We start from the raw sequence: 26,385 nt of genomic DNA on the forward strand, positions 1-26,385 counted from the left end.
ATTTCTAATTGCCCCCCCCCCAAAAAAAAGTAAAAATATATATATATATATATATATATATATATATATATATATATATATAATATGTCACAGAAGAGCATATCTCACAACTTTGCAGCCCTTGCCAAGTAATTTTCCTCTTTTTGAAGCCCCTAGATTGCATTTTCATTGCAGCCATAAAATATGCTAGCAACAAAAGTGCCCCAAGCTTTCAAGTATTTAATCTCTATTGGAAATAAATAATCTTCCCCGTATTCATGTCAGAGAGAAAAAGTGACCTCCATACACAACACAATCCACTATACCAAGACCAATAATACCACATACAAGGGAGAAATACTGCCACACCGTGACCAGACCACATATTACCACCACACAGTGATCGAATACAACCACATGCAAGGGGGAAATACCGCCACACCGTGACCAAACATATTACCACTACATAGTGACCAAGTACAACCACATACAAGGGAGAAATACCGACCACATAATGACCGAATAATATCACAAATAAGTGAGAAATACTGCAACACTGATTAGACCACAGTGACCAAATAATACCGCATACAAGAAAGAAATATCACCATACTATGACCAGACCACATATTATGATGACATAGTGACCGAATACAACCACATACAAGGATTAAATACCAACACCCCATGACCAGACCACATACTGACTGAATAATACTACAATAATGATCATGAATAAAAACCACAATACTAATAACACGAATATTGCCATCAGTACCATTATACACAAGAGCTCTGTATATACCGTAGTGCCAGTGTACAGGTAATACAGTGATCACCAGTGTCATTATACATAGGAGCTCTGCATATAGTGTCAGTGTACAGGTAATACAGTGATCACCAGTGACATTATACACAGGAACTCTGTATATAGTGTATAGTGTGTGTGTACATGTAATACACTGACTTACCAGTGACGTCTCTAGCTGAGGTTATTCATCTTCGCTTTTTCTCTTCATCTGGCACTGACCGCTATTTTTTCTTCCTGCCATGACACGACTCTACAGAAAATAACACAGTCACCTATAGCTGATCACTCTTAGAAAACATTCCCCCCCTTTTCACCAATTTCTACACTATGCCGTACTTTTGTTCCCCCATGGGAGACAGTTTCCTCAAAATTAAATTATATTATGGCAGTAATAATTTCCCCTAATTTGCCCCTACAGTAAGTATCTCAACTATTTGCCACCATAAACTAATAATGTCTGGCCTCCTGTATTTAATAATATCTCCCTTCCTAGGCCCCTATGTTCCTCCATCCCAGGCCCTTAAACTGCCCCATACTGGGCCCCTATGTTTCTCTATCCCAGGGCCATAAACTGCCCCATCCTGGGCTCCTATACCCACTACTCTGTCCATTCACAGAGGGGAGGAACATAAAGATTCTTCTCACCTCCCTACGCTCCCCCGGCGTCCTCTTGCGGCTTACCTGACCCATCCGAGGCCACGCAATGACATCAGAGCGCGGCTCATAGCAGTGATGTTAAAAGATGTGATGTGGGCCATATACATACATACACATGCAGACAGGCAAACACTGATGCATGCATGCAGTCGAGGACACACACATACGCAGCTGCACTGACATGCAAACATATGTAGACACATATACATGCACACACGCTTACATACGTAGACACACAGATATACGAAGACAGTCAGACAAATGCATGCATATAGACACTCAGACACATGTATACAAATGCACACAGACATACGCAGACAAGCACACACTCATACATACGTAAACACACAGGCATGAACACAAGAAGACATGCACACAGACTTGAGGACAAGTACACATGTAGACAAAGAAATGCACACATACACGCATTTATGCTTACATACGTAGACACAGACAAATGTACAGACATTCTGACACACACAGACAAGCACACATACACATAGGCAGACACATAGACATGCACACAGGCAGAAAAATGTACACACATGCAGACAGGTGCACGTAGAGAGACACCTGCACATATTCACACAGACACGCACACATATATAACCACGGAGATGCACACACACGTAGACACGCACACATACACACGCACACATATGTAAACATCCAGACAGGCAAACACATGCACAGACACTCACAAATATGTAGACACAGGCACACACACACTCATATGTAGACATGCAGACAGGCAAACACATGCACAGACACACACCTATGTAGACACAGGCACACACACACTATATGTAGACATGCAGACAGGCAAACACATGCACAGACACGCACACATATGTTGTCACATGCATGCACTCATTCACAGACACGCACACATTCATACACAGGCAACAGCCTGCACACACTGTATGTGGTGTGTGAGTATGTGGACACACATGTAGGCATATACATGCACACAGAACGCAAATACAGGCACAAATATATAGACACACAGGCATACACACACACACACACACGTGCAAAGATATATACTTATTCATATAAATATACACACATATTAGGGGAGTTCTTACCTTCCCCTGCTGGTCTCCAGTCAGGCCTGCAGGCTCCATTACAGATCTCCGGCGGTAAGCTGCAGTGCAGGGCGCACAGCGTGACGTCACAGTTAGCAGACACGGCAGCGTCTGTTAACTGTGACACGGCTGGGGCAGCACCCGCGCAGTGTAGTCCCGGGTGACACAGACGGCCCCAGCACAGCCGGTGGTGGAATCGTGGAATAGCAGAAACTGCTGTGTGAATACTGACATGTCAGTATTCACACAGCAGTTTCTGCTATTACATGTATTTTCGTTTTTCGTTTGTGAGCCCTCCCCATACACACCTATTGCCAATCCACATCGTATATATAGCCTGGGTCTCAGCTTCCCATACACGGTAAGTTTTTTAACTGCATGAGAGGACACACACAAGCTAGGGACCCCAACGTAGAGAAATACTTTGGCGTAGTGTTGGGGCTCTATTGCATTGATCAATTCAGTAGCTAAATTTCTCTTTATTCATATATTCATGGCAGTAATGCAGGTTCCATTTTTCACATTTCATTCTTACATATAGCTATTGAATTTTTCATGTCAGTATTCACACAGCAGTTTCTGCTATTACATGTATTCCCCTTACATAGTCACTGGTGTGCATACCTTATCTCCCCATAGTGATGTTTTTTTAGGTTTTTGCACCCAGTTCAGACATAGAATGGAGTTCCAAACGTTATTTCTTATTTGTTAAAGAACAGACACCAGTGGGACAATGATAAGAAGGGAGCGCTGCGATCACTCTCATCATTACTTTCAAATGTATCGGCATCTGGGATGCTGATACAATCGAAAGTGTGATCCTGAACGGGGGGCCTGGTGCTGGCACTGACACCACGGGCAGCTGCTCCAAGGCCCCCCTAGCTCACGGGCCCCATAGCAGTGGCGTGGCCTGCCTCTATTGACGGTACGCCACTGGGTATAGCCCTAATGGCGTTATACTGATAGCACACATTCAATAAAGAAATCCACAACCTGTTTTTATAAATCATTAGTTTTGTTGTCAGTGCATCAGGGCGGGACTGTCGGGTGGGGTTCTGCCCGGCCATGGCCTGCCACTGGTGTGGCTGCCCTCCTTTGTAGGCTGGAGTCACACTTGCGTACACTGGCTCTCCTGATTGTAGCTGGTCAATTTCATGTATTTCTATGCAGGTGACCCGCTCCGGTCTGAGGAGCCAACGGCCGGTTCAGGTAGTGAAATGCAAGTGTTACTCCAGCCTGACTTGAATTATGCGCACACTCTGCCCCAGCAGCGCTTGTGCAGTTGGATATGACGCCGGTGCCTGTGTATGCAGAGATTGAGATCGCGGCTTAATGACAAGCCAAGATCTCAATCTGCGTACGCACCACCATGACCGCCAGGAGGTCATTCTTTACAAACACCGTGCACCAATTGATCTGCCAGTGGCTTCAGTAAAATGGCGCCGGTGGTAGTGTATACACAGGTTGAGCCGACATCTAAATATGTACAGGCACCGGATTGTTTAGTATTTGTACAGTGAGTTGGAGTATTTATATAAAACATATGAGAATTATTCTGACATGTTATCTGTGGCCGTTCACCTTGCATCTCTGCTATGTCCGAAGGTTTCACTTGAAACCCCTAAAAACCTGACAGGGCCGTAGACTGCAGGGACGTGATCGGAGTTTAGAAGAACTTTGTGTTGTTTTCAGGCAGTGTCCTTTGTGGTCTACACTCCTGTGCTCGTCTGATAACACCGACAGTTTGAGAAAACAACTGAGAGTGAATTCTTATCAGCTCCGATCGTGTCATTGCAGTGTACGGCTTCATCAGGGGAACATCTGAATCCTGTTTATTGGTGTTCAGGTGGAACTGCCAAACTTTCAAAACACAAGGGGCTCACTGGATGAGGTGGATCAGAAAAGCAGAGAGGAGAAATCCTGAAAACCTCAAGCAGATGCGTAGCAGAATTACAAGAAACCGCAAACAGGTGAAGTCCTGATTACCACCTACCCGTAGCAGGGGCTGGAAACGCAAGGAGTGGATGCCAGAGACAAACAGGAGGACATCCTGGAGATTGCAGACAGGTTGCTGATACTGGAAACCATCTGCAGGTAGTAGACTGTGGAACTGGAAGCCACTGACAGCCAGGAGACGTCTTGGAGACCTCAGATACGTAGCAATACTTGAAACCACAGGATAGGTAGGCAACTGGGGGTCTAGAAACCACAGGCATCCACAGAAGCCTGTAGATAATAACTGTGCCCAGACTACTAAAAGAGTTTTTAGCAAGTCTTAAAGGGGGTTTCATATGAAAACAAATTCAACTGAATCAATACATCTTGGAATAATAATAATAATAATAATTTCCACAATTGGATGAGTTTAACCCTTTAAAGATCAGGTGATTTTTAGTTTTTGTTCTTTTGGTTTTTCCTCCCCTTATTCCAAGAGCCATAACTTTTTTATTTTTTTGTTGACATTGCCATGTGAGGCTTGTATTTTGCAGGCGAGTTGTACTTTCGAATTATTCATCCATTTTATCATTTGATGTAATGGTAAGCGGGAAAAAACAATTCCCAGTGTGGCCAAATAGCAAAAAAAGTGAAATTCAGCAAATGTTTTTATATGTCAAGAGCTCATTTTACCATAAAACTGACCTGACAGTATATGATTTTCCAAGTCAGTAGGATTATGTACATACCAAACATGTACAGTTTTTGTTTTTTTTTAATTGGTGAAAAAAAATTAAAGTTTGTAAAAAAAAAAAAAATTACCGAGACTTGTAACCTTTTCATTTAGGTTTTTACTGATACCATTTTGGGTTGATGCGCTGTTTTGATCGCCTGTTATTGCATTTTATTGTAATATTATGGCAGCCAAAAAAACGTAATTTTAGCATTTGGAATTTTTTTTCCATTATGCTGTTTACTGATCAGATTAATTTATTTTATATGTTGAGAGATAGGACATTTCTGAATGCAGCAATACCAAATATGTGTATTTTTTAGTTCTTTTTTCATTTTTATCTTCATTGTGGCAAAAGGGGGGTAATTCAAACTTTTGTGGGTTTTTTCATATTTATTTTTTTTAAAAAATTCTCAGTTTTTATTGTATTTATTATTAGTACCCTTTTTCACTTTTTGGTGGATTTAACAGTCCTCTTAGGGGACTTGAAGTTGCGATCATCCAATCACTTGTGCTGTACAGAGAGGTGCATCAGCACTGGTCTGGACAGCAGAAATAATCATCTCTTTTGAAAGCCGGCTCACAGCTGGCATTCACAGAAAGTCACTGATCCTCCACCAAATTTCACAGTGGGTGCAAGACACTGTGGCTTGTACGCCTCTCCAGGTCTCCGTCTAACCATTAGCTGACCAGGTGTTGGGCAAAGCTGAAAATTAGACTCATCAGAGAAGATTTCCTGACTCCAGTTCTCTATGGTCCAATTGGGCATATTAAGCTTTGTGAAGGACGTATGAATCAAGCCGCATACAAGGTTATCCTGGAAAAACAGTTGCTTCCTTCTGCTCAGACAGGGTTCCCCAACTCTGAGGACTGTTTTTTTCAGCAGGACAATGCGCCATGCCACACAGCTAGGTCAATCAATGTGTGGATGAAGGACCACCACATCAAAACCCTGTCATGGCCAGCCTAATCTCCAGACCTGAACCCCATTGAAAACCTCTGGAATGTAATCAAGAGTAAGATGGATAATTACAAGGCATCATACAAAGAAGAACTGCTTAAATGTTTGCACCAGGAGTGGCATAAAGTCACCCAAAATCAGTGTGAAAGACTGGTGGAAAGCATGCCAAGACGCATGAAAGCTGTGATTAAAAATCATGGTTATTCCACAAAATATTGATTTCTGAACTATTCCGAAGTTAAAACACTAGTATTGTTGTTTCTGAATGATTATGAACTTGTTTTCTTTGCATTATTTGAGGTCTGAAAGCAATGCATTTTTTTTATTATTTTGACCATTTCTCATTTTCAGAAAATTAATAAAAAAATTATTTCTTGGAAATTCGGAGACATGTTGTCAGTAGTTTATAGAATAAAAGAACAATTTACATTTTACTCACAAATATACCTATAAAGAGAAAAATCAGAAAAACTGAAAATTTTGCAGTGGTCTCTTAATTTTTGCCAGAGCTGTATGTATGGCTGTATGTATGTATGTACAGTTAGGTCCAGAAATATTTGGACAGTGACACAAGTTTTGTTATTTTAGCTGTTTACAAAAACATGTTCAGAAATACAATTATATATATAATATGGGCTGAAAGTGCACACTCCCAGCTGCAATATGAGAGTTTTCACATCCAAATCGGAGAAAGGGTTTAGGAATCATAGCTCTGTAATGCATAGCCTCCTCTTTTTCAAGGGACCAAAAGTAATTGGACAAGGGACTCTAAGGGCTGCAATTAACTCTGAAGGCGTCTCCCTCGTTAACCTGTAATCAATGAAGTAGTTAAAAGGTCTTGGGTTGATTACAGGTGTGTGGTTTTGCATTTGGAAGCTGTTGCTGTGACCAGACAACATGCGGTCTAAGGAACTCTCAATTGAGGTGAAGCAGAACATCCTTAGGCTGAAAAAAAAGAAAAAATCCATCAGAGAGATAGCAGACATGCTTGGAGTAGCAAAATCAACAGTCGGGTACATTCTGAGAAAAAAGGAATTGACTGGTGAGCTTGGGAACTCAAAAAAGCCTGGGCGTCCACGGATGACAACAGTGGTGGATGATCGCCGCATACTTTCTTTGGTGAAGAAGAACCCATTCACAACATCAACTGAAGTCCAGAACACTCTCAGTGAAGTAGGTGTATCTGTCTCTAAGTCAACAGTAAAGAGAAGACTCCATGAAAGTAAATACAAAGGGTTCACATCTAGATGCAAACCATTCATCAATTCCAAAAATAGACAGGCCAGAGTTAAATTTGCTGAAAAACACCTCATGAAGCCAGCTCAGTTCTGGAAAAGTATTCTATTGACAGATGAGACAAAGATCAACCTGTACCAGAATGATGGGAAGAAAAAAGTTTGGAGAAGAAAGGGAACGGCATATGATCCAAGGCACACCACATCCTCTGTAAAACATGGTGGAGGCAACGTGATGGCATGGGCATGCATGGCTTTCAATGGCACTGGGTCACTTGTGTTTATTGATGACATAACAGCAGACAAGAGTAGCCGGATGAATTCTGAAGTGTACCGGGATATACTTTCAGCCCAGATTCAGCCAAATGCCGCAAAGTTGATCGGACGGCGCTTCATAGTACAGATGGACAATGACCCCAAGCATACAGCCAAAGCTACCCAGGAGTTCATGAGTGCAAAAAAGTGGAACATTCTGCAATGGCCAAGTCAATCACCAGATCTTAACCCAATTGAGCATGCATTTCACTTGCTCAAATCCAGACTTAAGACGGAAAGACCCACAAACAAGCAAGACCTGAAGGCTGCGGCTGTAAAGGCCTGGCAAAGCATTAAGAAGGAGGAAACCCAGCATTTGGTGATGTCCATGGGTTCCAGACTTAAGGCAGTGATTGCCTCCAAAGGATTCGCAACAAAATATTGAAAATAAAAATATTTTGCTTGGGTTTGGTTTATTTGTCCAATTACTTTTGACCTCCTAAAATGTGGAGTGTTTGTAAAGAAATGTGTACAATTCCTACAATTTCTATCAGATATTTTTGTTCAAACCTTCAAATTAAACGTTACAATCTGCACTTGAATTCTGTTGTTGAGGTTTCATTTCAAATCCAATGTGGTGGCATGCAGAGCCCAACTCGCGAAAATTTTGTCACTGTCCAAATATTTCTGGACCTATCTGTATGTATGTATGTATGTATGTATGTGTGTATTTCCGCTAAAGAAATCCACACTGTCGCATGTACAATCACAAAATTTTGCACAGACACTCCATTTGACTCAGGGAACGTCATAGACTATGGGGAAATTTGAACCCTGCATTTACGGTTATTCACCAAAAAACCTGCCTCAATTAAAGTCAATAGAGCTGGGAGCCACAATGCAGCCAGAACTTCAGAAGAATGTGCAGCCATACCCTTGAATGAATGTTGGCATGTCACAATGCAGCCAGGGAAGAGACAGACAGGCAGAGACAGACAGAGACAAGCAGACAAATAGACACAGACAAAGAGACCGACAGGGAAAGATACAGACAGAGACAGTGAGAGACAGAAAGACAGACAAAGAGACAGACAAAGAAATAGGCAGACATGGAAAGACACAGACAGGGAAAGAGGCAGAGACAGACAGGGAAAGAGATAGAGACAGACAGGGAAAGAGAGAGACAGACAGGGAAAGAGAGAGACAGACAAAGAGAGAGACAGACAGAGAGGGAAACCAACAAAGACTGAGAGAGAAACAGAGAGACAGTTACTATCCCGGGCAAAGCCAGGTACTACAGCTAGTGTACCTATAAAGAGAAAAATCAGAAAAACTGAAAATTTTGCAGTGGTCACTCAATTTTTGCCAGAGCTGTATATATATATATATATATATATATATATATATATATATATATATATATATATATATATATATATAGCCAAAAGTGTTAGCACCTTTGAAGGTGCTCCAGAAAATGAAGTATTTAAGTATTTCCCTCAGAGAATTATTAATTCACCGCCCCTCTCCATAATATCTCTACCACACTCCCCCTCGGTATAATATCCCCCCAAAAACACTGCCCCTCAGTATATTATAATGCAACAGAATGCCCCTGTGTATAATATCCCCACACACTGCCCCTCTGTGTAATATCTCTCCCACACACACTACACCTCTGTATAATATCCTCCCACACACTGCTCCTCTATATAATATCCCTCACACACTGCGCCATGTATAATTTACCCCCACACACTACTCCTCTGTATAATATCTCTCCCACACACACTGCCCCATGTATAATATCCCCACACCCACACTGCCCCTCTGTATAATATACCCTTGCACAATGTCTATGTGTATATCTCTCCCACATACACTGCTCCTCTGTATATCCCCCACACACACTGCTCCTCTGTATAATATACCCCCAAACACACTGCTCCTTTGTGTAATATCCCACCCACAAACACACTGCTCCTCTGTTTAACATCCCCACACACATACACTGCCCCTTTGTATACTACCTACTCCCCACACAAGCTGCCCCTCTTTTATATATATATATACACTGCCCCTCTGTATACCACCCCCCCCCCCACACACACACACACACATTGTCCCTCTGTATAATATCCTCCTGGTATATATGTCTCCTTCCTGGTATATATGTCGACTTCCTGGCATATGTGTCCCCATCCTGGGCCCTTTCTGGTGTATACAGTATGTCCCATCCTGGTTTATTGTCCCCTTCCAAGCATATACAAGTGCATCTGAATAAATTACAATATCATCAAAAAGTTAATTTATTTCAGTAATTCAATACAAAAAGGAAACACATTTATTATATAGAGCCATTACGAACAGAGTGATCTATTTCAAGTGTTTATTTCTGTTAATGTTGATGACTATGGTTTACAGCCAATTAAAACCCAAAACTCATTATCTCAGAAAATTAGAATGTTATATACTGTATGTATATATATATATATATATATATATACAGTACAGACCAAATGTTTGGACACACCTCATTCAAAGAGTTTTTTTTTATTTTCATGACTCTAACAATTGTAGATTCACATTGAAGGGATCAAAACTATGAATGAAAACATGTGGAATGAAATACCTAAAAAAGTGTGAAACAACTGAAAATATGTCTTATATTCTAGGTTCTTCAAAGTAGCCCCCTTTTGCTTTGATTAGTGTTTTGCACACTCTTGGCATTCTCTTGGTGAGCTTCAAGAGGTAGTCACCGGAAATGGTTTTCCAACAGTCTTGAAGAAGTTCCCAGAAATGCTTAGCACTTGTTGGCCCTTTTGCCTTCACTCTGCGGTCCAGCTCACCCCAAACCATCTCGATTGGGTTCAGGTCTGGTGACTGTGGAGGCAAGGTCATCTGGCGTAGCATCCCATCACTTTCCTTCTTAGTCAAATAGCCCTTACACAGCCTGGAGGTGTGTTTGGGGTCATTGTCCTGTTGAAAAATAAATGATGGTCCAACTAAATGCAAACCGGATGGAATAGCATGCCGATGCAAGATGCTATGGTAGCCATGCTGGTTCAGTATGCCTTCAATTTTGAATAAATGACCAACAGTGTCACCAGCAAAGCACCCCCACAGCGTCACACCTCCTCCTCCATGCTTCACGGTGGGAACCAAGCATGTAGAGTCCATCCGTTCACCTTTTCTACAAAGACACGGTGGTTGGATCCAAAGATCTCAAATTTGGACTCATCAGACCAAAGCACAGATTTCCACTGGTCTAATGTCCATTCCTTGTGTTCTTTAGCCCAAACAAGTCTCTTCTGCTTGTTGCCTGTCCTTAGCAGTGGTTTCCTAGCAGCTATTTTACCATGAAGGCCTGCTGCACAAAGTCTCCTCTTAATTGTTGTTCTAGACATGAGAAGGTGTGTCCAAACTTTTGGTCTGTACTGTGTGTGTGTGTGTGTGTGTATATATATATATATATATATACATATATATGGCCAACTGAAAAGAATATACAGTAAATGCCTCAATACTTGGTTGCGGCTCCTTTTGTATGAATTACTGCATCAATGTGGCGTGGCATGGAGGCGATCAGCCTGTGGCATTGCTGAGGTGTTATTGTTGCTTGCCCATGAGCTTCAGCTCTTCTGAATTGTTGGGTCTGGTGTCTCTCATCTTGCTCTTGACAGTACCCCATAGATTCTTTATGGGGTTTAGGTCAGGCGAGTTTGTTGGAAAATCAAGCACAATGATACTGTGGTTATTAAACCAGGTATTGGTATTTAACAGTGTGGACAAGTGTCAAGTCCTGCTGGAAAATGAAATTTCCATCTCCAAAAAGCTTATTGGCAGAGGGAATCATTAAGTGCTCTAAAATTATCTTGTAGATGGCTGCGCTGACTTTGGTCTTGATAAAACACAGTAGACCTACAGCAGCAGATGACATGGCTCCCCAAACCATCACTGATTGTAGAAACTTTACACTAGACCAAAAGTAGCTTGGATTGTGGCCTCTCCACTCTTCCTCCAGACTCTGGGACCTTGATTTCCAAATGAAATGCAAAATTTACTTTCATCTGAAAACAATACCTTGGACTACTAAGCAACAGTCCAGTTCTTTTTCTCCTTGGCCTAGGTAAGACACTTCCGGTGTTGTGTATTAGTCACGAGTGACTTGGCACAAAGAATGCGACACTTGTAGCCCATGTCCTGGATACGTCTGTGTGTGGTGGCTCTTGAAGCACTGACTCCAGCAGCAGTCCACTCCTTGTAAATCTCCCTTAAATTTTTGAATGGCCCTTTCTTAACAATCCTATCAAGGCTGCAGTTATCCCCATTGCTTGTACAACTTTTTCTACCACAGTTTTTCCTTCCATTCAACTTTCCATTAATATTCTTGGATACAGCACTCTGTGAACAGCCAGCTTCTATAGCAATGACCTTTTGTGGCTTACCCTCCATGTGGAGTATGTCAATGACTGTCTTCTGGACAGCTGTCCAGTCAACAATCTTCCCCATGATTGTGTAGCCTACTGAACCAAACTAAGGGAACATTTTAAACGCTTAGGAAGCCTTTCAGGTGTTTTGTGGTAATTATTCTAATTTTGTGAGATAATGACTTTTGGGTTTTCATTGGCTGTAAGCCATAATCATCAACATTAGCAGAAATAAACACTTGAAATAGATCACTCTGTTTATAATACCTCTATACAATATATGGGTTTCCTTTTTGGATTGAAGTTGTAAAATAAATTAACTTTTTGATGATATTCTAAGTTATTGAGATGCACTTGTATTTTCCTAGAATAATCTGTGGGCTTCATTTGCAGTACCTTTGAGCTGCTAGAACATCAGAACACCTTGGAGGATTTATATCTGTTTGTGATCAAGTTTAGTAGTGGAATAAGGCTATATGTTTATATTATTTTGTATTTTATGATAGTTTAATGTCATAGTCTTAATATTATATTTTGAAGTCCTAAATAATTAAACACCTCTGGGAAAGAGGTCAGATAGAGTCAATAGAATCCTTTAGCAGTCTAAAGTGACTATCTGCCTTGTTACATGGCTTAGTCAGAATGGTTCAGTCAAAGGTTTTGTCTAAATCATGAATTTCAGATATTTAGACAGAAAATCGTATGTAAGGGCTTAGTATAGAGCACAGGATAAATATGAACCAAGCCTTATCATAATTTTTCAAAGACACAATGAACAAGTGAATAGTGTTCAAGATTTGTTTTTATTTGCTATTTTTGCTATTTTTGATTGCTAGTTTTCTATTTTGATATTTAGGAGGTAGAATGGCCAAAAAATAGCAGTTTAAACTTTTTTTTATTTCTGTTATACTATTTTGTTCGTTGTGCTGTAAAAGTGATAAGACAACTTTATTTTATGGTCGGTCCAATTACAGTGATACAAGATTTATATATGATTTTTTTATTTTTTCACAATGCACATTTTTTTTTTTAAACTAAATCATTTATTTTTGTATCTTCATGTTCTCCATATTCATGTCTTTCCAATATTGCCATGTGAGGGCTTGATTTTTCCGGGACAACCATTGACGATTGCAAAGTGGCTGATGGGGGTTTGAGAGGGAGCCCCTTTCCTCTCACAACCCTTTAAATACCGTGGTCGCTGGAGGGTTAAACAACTAGGGAAAGTGCTGTCACCTGCCTTGGCAGTTACTGCAGGAATTCAACTGTCAGTTCATGGAAATCTTTAACAAGGTTTGTGTCAGCTAATTGGAGAACAGGATAATATATAGCAACAAAGACCTTGATACCAGAGATTTGTCACTTCCTTGGAAGCTTTGAAAAAAATCACTGTTTTATCAGCACAAGATTTTCACTAAACAAGTAGCAAACCTGCTTCAATGATCTTGTCCTTCATATTCATAAGCTCTGTATGACCCCCGCCCTCCACTACTAATTGGCAGCTTTCTACTTGTGCACAGTGAATGCTGCCAATCAGTGGTGTGGGCAGTGTTATACAGAGCTCAGCATTTAGAGAACTGCTAGATGTGTAGCAGATAAACACTATTCTTATCAAAACTTCAGCAGGAAGCCCAGTAAGTGCCCCAATGCTGCAATCAGGGTCTCTGCCCCTACATAATAATGGGGAAGTGAAATCCTGTTGACAGATTGCCTTTCAGAGATCACCAAGATGTATTAGCTTCTCCATTAGCGAGAACATCCTTCCAAATAAGATCCATGTTAAGATAACCAAACACATTAAGCTAACTTTGGCTGAACGTCGATATCGACAGGTTTGACCAACAGTCTAATGTGTATGGCGGCCCTAGACAGATGATTTATCAGGGAAGTTAAGGATCGGGAATGCCAAACCTTTTGTTCTCAGTGAGATTAGTCACAGCCAGAAATGTTTGGCAGTGAGTATTATAGAGAACACAGAGCAAACACTCCTATTTAGTGGAGACTGAGACGGCTAAGATACCCATCAGCCAACCACTGTTCACCCAACAGCCATCTAAAGGTCCAGTCACACTAAACAACTTACCAGCGATCCCAACAACGATAGGGATCGCTGGTAAGTTGCTAGGAGGTTGCTGGTGAGATGTCACACTGCGACGCTCCAGCGATCCCACCAGCAACCTGACCTGGCAGGGATCGCTGGAGCGTCGCTACACAAGTTGCTGGTGAGCTCACCAGCAACCAGTGCCAAGCCCCCAGCGCCGCGTGGAAGATGCTGCGCTTGGTAACTAAGGTAAATATCGGGTAACCAACCCGATATTTAACTTGGTTACCAGCGCACGCAGCTACACGTGCAGAGAGCAGGGAGCAGCGCACACTGAGCGCTGGCTCCCTGCTCTGCTAGTTACAGCACACATCGGGTTAATTACCCGATGTGTGCTGCAGCTAAATGTGCACAGAGCAGGGAGTAGCGCACACCGGGTGCAGCTGCACAGGGTACATATATAGGGTATAGAGTACAGGGTGCAGCTGCACAGAGCAGGGAGCAGCGCACACCGCTTAGCGCTGGCTCCTTGCTCTCCTAGTTACAGCACACATCGGGTTAATTACCCGATGTGTGCTGCAGCTAAATGTGCATAGAGCAGGGAGCAGCGCACAATGCTTAGCGCTGGCTCCCTGCTCTCCTAGCTACAGCACACATCGGGTTAATTAACCCAATGTGTCCTGCAGCTACATGTGCACAGAGCAGGAGCCGGCACTGACAGTGAGAGCGGCGGAGGCTGGTAACAAAGGTAAATATCGGGTAACCAAGGACAGGGCTTCTTGGTTACCCGATGTTTACTGTGGTTTCCAGCCTCCGCAGAAGCCGGCTCCTGCTGCCTGCACATTTAGTTGTTGCTGTCTCGCTGTCACACACAGCGATCAGTGCTTCACAGCAGGACAGCAACAACTAAAAAATGGCCCAGGACATTCAGCAACAACCAACGACCTCACAGCAGGGGCCAGGTTGTTGCTGGATGTCACACACAGCGACATCACTAGCAACATCGCTGCTACGTCACAAAAGTTGTTCGTTAGCAGCGATGTTGCTAGCGATGTTGCTTAGTGTGACGGGGCCTTAAGGTCTATGGCTGGCTTTATGTTAGGAAGGAGTTACGTTAAATATTGATCTCAGCGCCGGTATACTTCACAAATAATGCATTAGGAAACGGTGAAGAAAGAAATAGTGTAATCTTAAAACTCTCCCGTATAGAAAGCCCCCAAATCTGCACATATAACAGGCATCCTGAAAGTACTGGCTCCCACCTGTCTGCTTTACCGTGGCTGGATATCAAAAATAGGAAATGTCTTTTTTTCCCCCCTCTAGTTTGATATCCAGCCACGATAAAGCTCACAGGTGGTAGCTGCAACCTGCCGCTGTTTTATTACCGACGCTGGCTATCAAAATATGGAGGGAGCCTATGTCATTTTTTTATTATTATTTATTTGTTTCTTTTTACATTACTATACAGAAAACTCTGTTCCCCTCTATTTTGATATCCAGCCACAGTAAAACTCATAGGTGGGGGCTGCAGCCTATCAATGTTGCTTTACTGGCGCTGGTTAAAATATGGTGTGAGCCTACATTTTTTACTTTTTTATTACTTATTTATTTCTTTTTACACTACTATATAGAAAACTGAGTGCACAAATGCGGACACAGGGTGAAGGTCATGTACAGCAGTCTGCAACCAATCATATACACTGGCACAGAAGGTGGGTGGGAGAAGCAGTGAATATTCATGATCCTTAATTAACGGGCGCAGAAGAGAGTCTGACTGCAGCATGATCCTCCGGGAAACAAGGTATGGATAACTATTCTGCTTTTACTACTATTTAACTTCAACCACAGCCCCTTAGCACTTACTATGGCCATTCTACAGCCATTTTACAGCCCAGAACGTCTTGTCATCATTGACTTGTATAGGGTTCGTTGTTCAAGGTTAATTTTAGTGTTAAGCTCACTCGCTGTTCCCAATTTATTTTTCCCACGCTGGTTCTGCGAATCCGAATATCCATGAGTTCGCTCATCACTAGTCATGAAAGATATAATTTTATTTTAAGGAATTATTAAAATTACTATTCTGTAGTTTGTTATTTGAAATATATTATTTTAAACTTTTATAAAACAACTATTATAAATTCTGTATACAGTATATACAACATAAATTAGCAACCAAAATAAAATTGCAGAGGGGCCATTGTCTTCTCAGTCCTCATGTTATAAAGAAAAGATCCGATAAAAAAATGCATCGATATTTCTGGCCTAGAACAAATTACAGAAGTTTCATAATGTACTTTTAGTAATGTTACCAATAATTAGACTAAGATTACATGGTTTTGCAATACAGTTACATGACTACAACAAGCTGCAATTTAATTTCTATTACATTTAAATTAAAATGTCCCCCCTTTGTGTGTCTGGTTGATATTATTAACCCCTTCACCCTGGCTGATTTTCCGTTTTTCATTTTTTTGGGGTTTTTTTGCTCCCTTTTTGACAGCGCCAATTAAGGAGTTAATAGGTACGGGTGGATATCAATTCCACTTGTGCCTACAAGGCACACATGTCAGCTGTACAAATCAGCTGACATGTGCGTGGATACCCCCCGAGTGCCCGTGGCAGCCGGTGGGGATTACACTATGACCGCAGGGACGTACGGTAATATTACTGCCTGCAGTCTTTAAGGGGTTAAACTAAAAGTTGCATTAGAATTGCTAAATAAATCACACATGCCATTTACCCAAAGACTATAAATAAATTCACTATCTTTTCTGAGTTATGATTTCCTGGATAAAAAATATGTACATGTAAATTACTGGTTTGTGACATTTATTTATTTTTAATAAAAATGTGTTTATGCACAGGGTGCACTGGGACTACATGTTCCAGGTTCTCCATGAGTTGGGACTTGGAGAGATCATGTTACGATGGATATCCTCCCTCTGTGCCCTTCCATCGGCGCAGGTAAAGGTCAATGGTTCTCTGTCCTCTCCTTTCAGGATACGAAACGGCACTAGGCACAGGTGTCCGCTTTCCCCTCTCTTATATGTTTTATCCATGGAGCCCCTGGCTACAGCCCTGAGAAGTAACCCTTCTATTAAAGGTATATCCATCGGGGGGGAGGAACACAAAACGGCTTTATTTGCAGACGACCTCCTTTTATATATTATGTCGCCAATTACCACCATCCCAAATTTAGTATCTGAACTTAAGAGTTTCGGTCATTTAAGTAATTTCAAAATTAACACCACAAAATCGGAAATCTTAGATGTCTCCCTACCCTCCATAGAGGCTAACCATCTCAGATCCTCATTACAATTTAAATGGCAAGACAATTACCTTACCTATTTGGGAGTTAGGATATCCTCGGATCCCTATAAATATGTATACCTTAAAACCAACTGTGGAAAAGGACTTGAGAGTTGGAGGAGCCTCTCTCTGTCTTGGTTCGGTAGGATCAATTCCATTAAAATGGCCTTCTTCCTAGACTCTTGTATGTTTATCAAACCATCCCGTTATGGCTGCCGGCCTCTTACTTTTCACGCCTAAAGGCCATGATTAATACATTTTTCTGGTTGGGTAGGTGCCCTCGTATCTCATACTTAACACTCACTAGGACTACGGGAACTGGAGGGGCGGGTCTCCCAGACCTAAGCCTTTATAATTTCGTCTCCTTAGGGACATGTGTTTTAGACCTTTTCCATGAAGGTGGTCAGAAAAAATGGGTTGACCTGGGGCGAGCCAGATCATGGCTAGACCCAGTGGCACGGCTCTGGTCTGCCACAGCAGGTGAGGCAGGTCTGGATCCACCCTCGGTCCTCATAAAGAACCTAATAAAGTTTTTGAGGCTCAGTCCGGAAGTTCTACATATCTCATCAGTCTCGGGACCCATGACTCCACTGTACGATAACCCAGCGATTCTAGCAGGAATTAGTAGGATTTCCTTTCTACATAGAAGGAAGTCAGATCACCCAATTGTAATGGACTACATAGATCCGACTGGGATCCTTCCATTTTTGGCCATGGTACCTGATCCACTCTCCCAAAATAGGGTCTGGCTCTTATGTGGGCAAATTAGAACCTTCATTGGATCTTTACACCCTTGGAGTGCACTTTTTTGACCACTTACTCCATTTGAGTCCCTGTGTCTGGCAAGTGTCCCACCAGTCCACACGGTCTCATTATTATACAGAACCTTCCTCAAAACTGGCGGTGGTGTTGGTATTTGGTTGCCTTTCTTCACTAAGTGGGAGGCTGATTTTGGAAGAGATCTATCAGAAGAAGAGAGTACAAAAATCTTGCTTTACTCTCACAAGTCCTCCATATGTTCCCTGACCCAGGAGAGGAGCTATAAAGTTCTCTCGAGATGGTACAGATGCCCAGCCACTATTAATAGCATCTTCCCTAGAGTTCCAGACACCTGCTGGAGATGTGAGCATCATAGAGGCGCCTATCTTCACATATGGTGGTCTTCGACCTTCCATTAAAAATCTCTGGAGTGCGGGGTTTGAGCTTATCAACAAACTTTCTAAGTCAAAAGTGAGTTCGACCCCAGAACTAGCATTATTATCTCTATTTAATTTCACCATAGCAAAATATAAGAAAAACCTACTTAGACATATTTTATCAGCTATAAGAAGATTAATCCCGCGTTTTTGGAAACAGAAGAGAGTACCGTCCTGCGCGGAACTCGTTGATGAGCTCAACGTTATCTGTAGGATGGAAGATCTCTCGGCATTGTCTGGGGGGGTTCGGAGAGATTCCTGGAAGTTTGGACGCCATGGATTTTATTCTGAGACTCTCCTGATTTGTTGTCATGGTTTGATGGGACTCGTCTCCCACGTGCAAGCTAGTCAATAAGTACACTCGATAGTACCTAGTCATCCCTGTAGATTCCCGAGGGTCCTCGCTGGCTCCTCGTTTTTTCCTTATATCTAGTACCTTCTCTTACTCTGGATTTTTCCGTCTTACCCTCTTTCTCCTTTCTATATCTTTTCCTAATTTCCTTCTAGTTCTCTCCTTTATATTTCCTTCTTCTTTCTCTCATTAATGGCTTAATTTTGATATAGGATTATATCACTGCGGAACATCTTTCTGGTTATTGTCACAAAATTTGTAATCTGATTTTGGTAATGAATGATTGTTCCACTCTTCTTTTATATTTGTTTCGTCATAAGTCCAATAAAACTTGATTTAACAAAAAATGTGATTATGGAATTGTTTTTTATTATTTTTTAGTAATTTTATAAGAAAAAAAATATCTGACTTTACAGAAATATATAGATGTACTGGTATATAGAGATGTATACCTGCAGCAGGTGAAATAAGTATTGAACACGTCACCAATTTTCTAAGTAAACATATTTCTAAAGGTGCTATTGACATGAATTTCTCACCAGATGTCGGTAACAACCCATCCAATCCGCACAAGTAAACAAATCAAACCAGAGATGTCCATAAATATGCTATATATAATGATGACAAATGCCACAGGAAAAAGTATTGAACACAAGAAGAAAAAGAGGTGCAAAAACCATGGAAATTCATGACACCAGCTGAAATTTATCTGTTATTAGAAAGCAAACCTGACACTTTGTTGTTACACAGGGTTTTACACAAATTTCGCCGACTGACATGGCTTTATTGGGCTCTGTTCACATTGAAGATTCTGACACGACATCCGATGGTTTCTCTGGTGTCTAGAATCAACACGGGCAGATACAGGTGTCGACCTACTGTGAGCTGAATAATAGGCAGGGTAACAAGAGTTAATCTCTGTTAGTCTGCTTGTTGGGCTCCTGTGATCACATGTGGTGAGGAAGCCAATCACATATGCTCCCCTCCTATTTGTGCTGGATGAAATCTTCTACTCATGCCAGCTATAGGTTATCCAGTGTTTGTGTGTGAGCTTTGGTGTCTCAGACTTTCTGGTGAAAATGTTGCTTTTGTTTGGTTCAGTTGTGGAGTGAACCCCTTTTGTTTGTACTTCCTTCCTACTCTTGTTTTCCTCCTAATCTCATATTGTCTGATACCTCTGTGTGTGCGTGCTGAGCAACAGATTTTTGGTTTTCCCTGTTTGTCTGTTTCTGTGGTTTTCAACACAATCCTGTCCTGGCCTTCCCTGGGGGGGGGGGAGAGAGAATAAGATCTGGTCAAGAGCAGGGCCAGGAAGGACTCATGCTTGTCCATCTTTGGGAGTATCCCTGAGGTTAGGAACAGCATAGGTCCCCCTAGCTTGAGGGCCAGCTTAGGAGCCCCAGTTTCCTGCTATAAAATAGTCTCTGTGACATTAGTGAAAAATAATATCAGCTGGTTCAAGTGATGGCCTATAGAAAGGTGTCTCATTACTAAGGTGCCATACAAAAAAAATCTCATGATGGGTAGAACCAGTGAGCTGTGATCTTCTCAACCTTATTGTGGCAAAACATACTGGTGACATTGGATACAGAAGAATTACTAAACTACTGAAGGTTCCAGTGAGCACTGTTGGGGCCATAAGTGCAAAGAGCATAATTTCATGAAAATTGTTTAACCCCTTTACCACCCGGCGATTTTCCGTTTTTCATTTTAATTTTTTCCCCTCCGGCAAAGAGCCATAACTTCTTTTATTTTTCCAGCAATATAGCCAAAGGAGGGCTTATTTTTTTGCGAGACGATTTGTACTATTGAATGGCACCATTAATTCTGCCTGATGTTGTACTGGAAAATGGGAAAAATTGTAAAAAAGTGCAATTCTACAATTTTTTTTTTATTTACCATATTCACTATATGGTAAAAGGGACCTGGCAGTATGGTTACCCAGGTCAATATGGGTTTGTAAATACCAAATATGTATAGTTTTACTTTTATCTAAATCGTAAAAATAATTCTGAAGTTTGTATAAAAAAAAAATAAAGAATTGCGTTTCTCTTGCCATTTTCCGAGACCCGCAGCGTTCTCATTTTTCTGGATCTGGGGCTGTGTGAAAGCTTATTTTTTACATCTTGAGTTGATGTTTTTAATTATACCACTTTGGGGCAGATGCAATGTTGTGATTGTCTTTTATTGCATTTTAATGCAATGTTGCGGCAACCCAAAAAAGAATTCTGGAGGTTTGATAATTTTTCTTGCTATGCCCTGTACCGATCAGATTAGTTGATTTTATATTTTGATAGATTGGACATTTCTAAACTCAGTGATACCAGATATGTGTATTTATTTTTAATGGTTTTATTTTCAATGGGGCAAAAGGAAGGTGATTTGAACTTTTATTTTTCAAATTGTTTTAAACTTTTTTTTACATTTTTAATTATTTTACTAGTCCACTTATGCCTGCACTAACTGATCTTTTCTACTGTTCAGAGCAATGCTTCAGCCCACTTGAATCCAAACTTGAGCCCAGACCCAGAACCCCATATATCTCTGAAGGAAACCCAAACTTGTGTGCTGGAAAATGGTGTTAGTGTTGCGCTACCCACGAGGAGTGCGGTAGTGAACCCAGAGTACCACAGAGGACTGTGGCAGCTGACCCCAGGAATGGATTTGATCAGAGCTTCAGGGAAAGGAAGAGCTTTATTGGCCAGTGTCTAATAACAAGAGTCCTTGTGTAGAGTCCAGAGCGCACACACTCTCAGCACAAAAGATGTCCAGATACCCATAGGTATGGCAGAGTATAAATGCAAGCAGGTACAACCTGAGCACCAGCAGAGTCCAGACCTAAGTGGAGGTAGATGGTATCTTGTGCCAGGTCTTGATCCAGTAGCAGGAAGAGCATAGACACCTGATGACTCGCTACGGACCTCCAGAGGAGGTGCTTGGTCTGGACCAGCAGTGTGAAGCAGGAATCACAGGCAAGGACTGGAGCAGCAGATAAAAATGCCCAGCTCTAAGTGGAGGCAAGGAACAGGGATTAGGAAGAAGTATATGAATAAACAACAAGGACAGGGAACAGGGACCTGACAGAAAGCAACGCCACACTAAGAGACAGGAAGATGTTGCTCAGGCATCTCCCATAAAGGGAGAATGCCTTATATGCCCAGAGCCTCTACACGATAGGCCATGAAGCACTTCCAGGTTAAGGCATACTGGAGCGTTAAATCCCTGCAGGATGTGGCGGGCATCGCCTAAGGAAGGTCCTGGGAGGTCTGTTCAGTGCACGCATGCTTCTGGAAGAACAAGCCACAGGCAAAGAGCTGGAGTAAGGTCCAGAACAGCGATCTGAGTGAGAAACCTGTATGAAAGGAAACACAGCGGGATGGACAGAGCGCATCGAGCCATGTGTTCGGTGTCGGCCCAATAGGGGAAACCCCGGGGCTGGAGGCATGACAGTAAAGGGTGCTTTACACGCTGCGATATCGCTAGCGATTGCTAGCGATGTCGAAAGCGATAGCACCCGCCCCCGTCGTTCATGTGGCATTTGGTGCTCGCTGTCATAGCGAACATTATCGCTACAGCAGCATCACACGCACATGCCTTGTCAGCGACGTCGCTCTGACCGCCAAACAATCCCTCCATCAAGGGGGAGGTGCGTTCGGCGAAATAGCGATGTCACTGCGGCGTCACTAAGTGGCCGGCCAATAGAAGCGGAGGGGCGGAGATGAGCGGGACGTAACATCCCACCCACCTCCTTCCTTCCTCATTGCCGGTGGACGCAGGAAAGGAGATGTTCGTTGTTCCTGCGGTGTCACACACAGCGATGTGTGCTGCCGCAGGAACGACAAACAACATCGTACCTGTGGCAGTAGCGATATTAAGAAAAGGAGCGACGTGTCAACGATCACCATTTTTGAACGATTTTGTGATCATTGATCGTCGCTCCTTGGTGTCACACGCTGCGATGTCTCTACCGGCGCCGGATGTGCATCACTAACGATGTGACCCCGACGATATATCAGTAGCGATGTCGCAGCATGTAAAGCACCCTTTAATAAGAGCTAGGGGGCTGAAAAAGGAAGCAAATGGGGAGTAAAGCAGAATAATTATACTTATGGAGTCTCTGTGTGGCTGTCACACTGCTACTGGGTTCGCTCATTAAACCTCATGAATATTCATTGCTTCTACCTCCCACCCTTTGTAACAGCATATGTGATTGGTTGCTGTCAGACTGGCAGTGTGCCGGCGCCTGTGATTGGTTGCCCTCACACTAGCTTTCTGCGTCCCGAGAGAGGAGTGTAAAAATAACTAAATGATTGGAAAAAATGGCGTAAGGTCCCCTGTAGTTTGACACCCAGGGCAGATAAAGCAGACCGCTGGAGTCTGCAGCCCCCAGCTGTGTATGTTGTCTTGGCTGTGTATCAACATATAAGGGACCCCATGCAACTTTTTTTAACTATTTAAATAAATAATTTAAAGAAACGGCTTGGGGCACCCTTAATTTTGATACCTTTGGCTGGTAATCTCAGGCTGAGAAGGCCCAACGTTATTGGGCCCTCCCCAACCTAACAATAGCAGCTCGCAGCTGCCCCAAAGTTGGTGCAGCCATTAGATGCGCCAATCCTGACACTAACCCGGCTCATACTAAATTGACCTGGAGCTGTGGAAATTGGGATAATATAAAGGGTTAAAGGGAACCTGCCAGGTGCAATATGTATCCAGAACCATGAGCAGTTCTGGGTGCATATTACTAATCCCTGCCTAATCGTGCCTGTATACAGTAGCATAGATAAAGGGATCTTTAGAAAAAGCGATATATCAGTAGCGATGTCGCAGCATGTAAAGCACCCTTTAATAAGAGCTAGGGGGCTGAAAAAGGAAGCAAATGGGGAGTAAAGCAGAATAATTATACTTATGGAGTCTCTGTGTGACTGTCACACTGCTACTGGGTTCGCTCATTAAACCTCATGAATATTCATTGCTTCTACCTCCCACCCTTTGTAACAGCATATGTGATTGGTTGCTGTCAGACTGGCAGTGTGCCGGCGCCTGTGATTGGTTGCCCTAACACTAGCTTTCTGCGTCCCGAGAGAGGAGTGTAAAAATAACTAAATGATTGGAAAAAATGGCGTAAGGTCCCCTGCAATTTGACACCCAGGGCAGATAAAGCAGACCGCTGGAGTCTGCAGCCCCCAGCTGTGTATGTTGTCTTGGCTGTGTATCAACATATAAGGGACCCCATGCAACTTTTTTTAACTATTTAAATAAATAATTTAAAGAAACGGCTTGGGGCACCCTTAATTTTGATACCTTTGGCTGGTAATCTCAGGCTGGGAAGGCCCAACGTTATTGGGCCCTCCCCAACCTAACAATAGCAGCTCGCAGCTGCCCCAGAGTTGGTGCAGCCATTAGATGCGCCAATCCTGACACTTTCACGGCTCATACTAAATTGAACTGGAGCTGTGGAAATTGGGATAATATAAAGGGTTAAAGGGAACCTGTCAGGTGCAATATGTATCCAGAACCATGAGCAGTTCTGGGTGCATATTACTAATCCCTGCCTAATCGTGCTTGTATACAGTAGCATAGATAAAGGGATCTTTAGAAAAAGCATTTCTAAAGATCTTTTATCTTATACTAATGAGCGCGGGGACTAGTCCCAAGGGCGTTATATTCCTCCACTAGTCCACCTTCTTAGCATGTTAGCATGCCCACAGGGGTGTACTAACATGCTATTCAATGCAGCATCACCATTAGTGCCGCGCGTAGCTGTGTTCGCTTCTGAATGCCGGGCACTTCCGGTCACGTACAGTATGACGCTGCGTATACACATCCCGGCTTCAGAGAGGTCTACTGTGCATAACTAGAAGTGTGGGGCATTCTGCTTCAGCGTTCACCGCGGACACAGGTATGCGCGTCACCGCTGGTGATGCTGCATTGAATAGCATGTTAGCAGGCCCCTGTGGGCGTGCTAACATGCTAAGAGGACGGATTAGTCGTGGATATAAGGCTCTTGGGAGTAGTCCCCGCACTCATTAGCATAAGATAAGAGATCTTTAGAAATACTATTTCTAAAGATCTCTTTATCTATGCTACTAGATACAGGGACAGTTAGGCAGGGATTAACAATACACACCCAAAACTGCTCCTGGTTCTGGGTGCATATTGCACATGACAGGTTCCCTTTAATGACTGCTCTGATTTGTCAAAATACCACAGCTGTCATCAAGCCCAAGGTTAGTAATGGGGAGAGGTCTATGAGACCCCCATTACTAATCATGTAAGTAAAATCAAATAAAACACAAAGAAAATACTTTATTTAAGAAAACATCATCTTTCTCCAATTTATTAACCCCCAAAACACCCCTGCAGGTCAAATGTAATCGACACCACAACGTCCCACAACTTGTAAGGCCACATCTGGAATATGGGATCCAGTTTTTGGCTCTACATTTTAAAAAGGACATTCAGAAGTTAGAGTCAGTTCAAAGGCGGTTAAGTAGACTACTACAAGGAATGGAGGCCTCCCATATGATGACAGGTTGAAAAAGTTAGATATGTTTAGCTTAGAAAAAAGACGTCTCAGAGGAGATCTCATTTATATGTATAAATACAAGTGTGGTAAATATAAAGGACTAGCACATTACTTATTTCTTCCAAAGACAATACTAAGGACCAGGGGGCATACACTGCGAGTGGAAGAAAAGCGAATCCGGCAGCTAAATAGGAAAGGGTTCTTTACAGTTAGAGCAGTCAGACTGTGGAATGCCCTACCACAAGAGGTAGTAATGGCAGATACTATAACATCTTTTATAAAAGGGCTGGATGATTTCCTCAGTACACACAACATTGTTGGTTATAAATGACTTAAAGGGGTTATCCGGCTTCTTTGACTTTTTTTTTTTATTACCCTATGGGGCTACATTGGGGCAGGTAAGTAGATAGTGACCACTTACCTGTCCTGCTGTCAGCCCCTCTCCCCCGGCTCAGAGCGGTCATGTGACCGCTCCTGCCGCGATTTTGCTGCTTCCGGTCATTTCATGTCAACATGGGCAGGACCATGTTGACATGCAAATGTGGAACAGCATGTCGCCTCCCTGCTGGGCTGTACAGTGCGAGGAGTCCCCGCCCCCTTCCCTGCACCCTCCCACACATTCCCCCGCACCTCTGTTACTCTCCAGTAACCTCCCCCTGCACTGCTGTGGGGTCCGTGACCTGGGGGCGGGGCCTGGCGGCAGCTGCCGTGGTGTCAGCTCCAGCACCGGGCCCCTGCTCAGGATCACACATTCAAATGTACCGGCATCACAGATGCCGGTACATTTGAAAGTGCTGATGAGAAGCTGTCTTCAGCACAGTGGTGACGTCAGAGCACAGACAGCGCGCGAACGTGCAGGAGCGGCGGGGACCGA

This window comes from Anomaloglossus baeobatrachus, chromosome 6, assembly GCF_048569485.1.
Source record: "Anomaloglossus baeobatrachus isolate aAnoBae1 chromosome 6, aAnoBae1.hap1, whole genome shotgun sequence".
Taxonomy (NCBI): Eukaryota; Metazoa; Chordata; class Amphibia; order Anura; family Aromobatidae; genus Anomaloglossus; species Anomaloglossus baeobatrachus.